We start from the raw sequence: 1,020 nt of genomic DNA on the forward strand, positions 1-1,020 counted from the left end.
CAACGGTCTTCTTCTTTTACATTCGAAATTGGTGCTTTAAATTGGCTTCTGGCAGTATTTTCTGGATTATGTTTGTCAGTACCCCCCCCCCCCCCAAATAAAAAAATAAAAAAAATAAAAAATAAAATAAAATAAAATAAAATAAAGAAAAAAAAGAAAGATCAGGACTTAAAAACCTTTGTGCTTATTGGTAGGGAAGTTTAAGGATCTATGAGTTGTATGAAAGATAATGATCTATATCAAACCTATTTCATTCTAGATATAATACCCATAAACTTCAACCATCTGTTTCTTTTCCTTATTCATTGGGAACCATTTTCACTAAGGTTTGTTTTCACATCTCCTGTAGTTTGAAGCTCTAAAGGTTTGCTTTATTTATTGACATGTTTCTACTTCACAATTCTCCCAACTAACAGGATCATCTGATCAATCTTGTTAAACAGGTGGTTCCCCTTTTTGAAAACTAAAGCTTGCTGTGACGCGTGTGCAAATTTGAAAGCAGCATTTTTAGTTGCTGTGGTGAGTTCTTGCTTTAACAATGAAGACATGTTCCTCTAATAACCTATCAAATTGTATCTTTAGGTCCATCTGTAATTGGCTATGAACTACTTTGCTAAACATAAGACCTTGGGGGAAAGCTATCAGTTTATGGAACTATTACTTGAATTTCATAATTTTTTAGGTGTTCCCTTCCGGCTTCCCCTAATCCTAACTGTTTGCCGTCACATTACCGGTATTCATGTTGATGACAAAAGCTTCCTCTTCTATGTAGCATGTGATTTAGTATCATGCTATTCTATTGCAAACTGCAATGCAGGTGATTTATAAAAGCTTCCTCTTCTATGTAGCATGTGACTTAGTGTCATGCTATTATATTGCAAACAGCAGTGCAGATGATTTACAATGCAGAAAATCCTTTTTATGTTCACCCAATTTAGTTTTAGATCAGCATTTTGTGCATGAAGAAAAGGATCCTGCAATGATGATGATCATATATAGATCAATATTTGGCGATCGTGT

Source organism: Asparagus officinalis, chromosome 1 (assembly GCF_001876935.1).
Source record: "Asparagus officinalis chromosome 1, Aspof.V1, whole genome shotgun sequence".
NCBI lineage: Eukaryota > Viridiplantae > Streptophyta > Magnoliopsida > Asparagales > Asparagaceae > Asparagus > Asparagus officinalis.